We start from the raw sequence: 2,076 nt of genomic DNA, 5'->3' as shown, positions 1-2,076 counted from the left end.
ATGACCCTGGCTTTGTACAGACTTGGGAGGACTCCGGCTTCCAGGTGCCTGGAGGGACCTGGGGAAGCCCTTCTGCCCCGAGCTCCTCCCCCGGGACCCCAGGGGTGTCTGAGCACCGGTCGCGGCTCCCCCATAAATTCCTCGTGGCAACCAGAAGAAGCGCGCTCGGTCTCCGCCGTCCCTTCAGTGCCCCAGCTGATAATTTACCTCTTTGTCTTTAATAAATAGCTGACTTTTTCTGTCAAGCTCTGCACCGGGAAAATAACAATCGTATTTCAGGTTGAAAGCTCCTATTACTGCTGGGTTTGGGAGGTTTTGATAAAAATCTTCATCGACGTGAAGGTGCCTTCAGGGTTGGCTCGGGTCGGAAGTCCTAAGATGGGGGCCGCCCTTCCCCGGGGGCGGGGGAGGGGGGCAGGGACACAGGGAACCCGGCGGTGCAGAGGGAGGAGGAAGAGACGAGGTCAGAGGAAACTCAAGGCTCCTGGGGCACCAAAGGGCTTCCCGCAGTCGGGGAATGAGCCCTGGGGAGGAGCCTTTCGCGAGAACGTGAGCGCGCCCCAACACGCCTCAGACCTCATAAACCCACTTGGCAAAGACCGGGCGAGCGGCTGGCTGACCGACTGCGGTGAACTCGAGAAATTAACCTGCGCAGCAATTAAACGGGCTGCCGCCCTTTCAGACTCACCTCGAGCGACCGAGATGGAGAGCTCCCGAACCGGCCGCGGGGGGACCTGGCTCCTCCCTCCCGTCCCAGGAGAAGAGGACAAAAAGGGGAGATGGACTTGGAGATGGCCCCGCCCTTCAAACGCTCCAATCCTTGGAAACTAAACCTCCTCTCCAAGCCTCCACGTCTAGAAGGGACAAAGGCAGCGAGGAGATCCGGAGACCGATGGGGAGATAGATGGCTTTCGGGCTTCTCAAGTGGGTGTTTGGGGCAGAAGGTATAATGGCTAAGTTTCCATTCCAAACACAGGATCGTCTGCAGAAGACCATCGTATGATTTAGAACAGAGAGACTTCCCAAAGCCGTGAAGCAAACTACTGCAAAACTCCCGCATAGCCCTGCCTTTTGAGTGGGGGGAAAGCTAAGATTTCCATTAATGATGCCAGACACAAATTTTTCGATTTTTTTGGAGTCACAAGTGCCTTAACTGTCCCTCTAAAATAATTGAAAGTAATTAAACATGGTAGGGGAGTGGACTTTTTGTTTGCTTGTTTTTATGGGGGATAAGTTTTCTTTCAAATGATAGGAAAGCATTTTGATAAATAAAAGCTGGGTCCGTCAAGAAAAGGTTTTAGGGAAAACCTTGACAAACTTGGCCCACAAGTAACTGTAATTATGCTTTGCCATTAGCGGACCATTAAGATAAGCAGGAGAAAGTTCACACCTCCTGCTAGTTAATTCCCTAAGAATATGCGAAAGATAATACAAGCCTAGTTGATGGGTTATCTTCTCCACCAGGAGGGTTAATTTCTAAATTTTTTAATTAAAATGGAAAAGCTTAGGTTTTGTACACAGGCAACAATGTGAGAGAAGTCTCATAGGGACAGGTTGACTCCTGTGAAATTTGCCTTTTGTTACTATACCCTATGCCATTATCCCCCGGAGTCATATGGGATTTCAAGACTTTATTAATGTTCCAGGAAATATGAATATGTGGGAAGTCTAGACTTTCTTCTCCCTTATCATGGTGACTGGCATACAGACTCCTCATAAAAGGAAATTATGGCTCATCAAAAGAGTGACTTTATGAGCATTAATAGAATAATAAATCTTGCAATTTTAGTTCAAGAAACAGTGGAGTCCTACAATCAGAGTGACCCATGCAAATATGATCCTCTTACTTGCCCAACTCTAGCAGGATAGGGATAGTCTATAAATCATTTTGGTTTTTAAAGGTTGGGATAAAGCACAGGGAACTACAGTCAATATCCTGTGATACCACAATGGAAAAGAATATTTTTTAAAAAGAATATGTGTGTATACGTATATAACTGAATCACTGCTGTGTAGCAGAAATTAACACAATATTCTAAATCAACTGTACTTCAATAAAAAATTAATCAATTTTTT

At 47.0% G+C, this 2,076-nt stretch overlaps 1 pseudogene; it reads left to right on the top strand.

Moving 5' to 3' along the window:
• On the top strand, positions 1–1,012 carry LOC125120849 (uncharacterized; annotated as a pseudogene).
• Positions 1,013–2,076: the final 1,064 nt, after the last annotated feature.

This window comes from Phacochoerus africanus, chromosome 2 (assembly GCF_016906955.1).
Source record: "Phacochoerus africanus isolate WHEZ1 chromosome 2, ROS_Pafr_v1, whole genome shotgun sequence".
Classification (NCBI taxonomy): Eukaryota; Metazoa; Chordata; class Mammalia; order Artiodactyla; family Suidae; genus Phacochoerus; species Phacochoerus africanus.
Note: the sequence above shows the minus strand (reverse complement) of the source record. Positions and strands in the feature narration are given on the sequence as shown.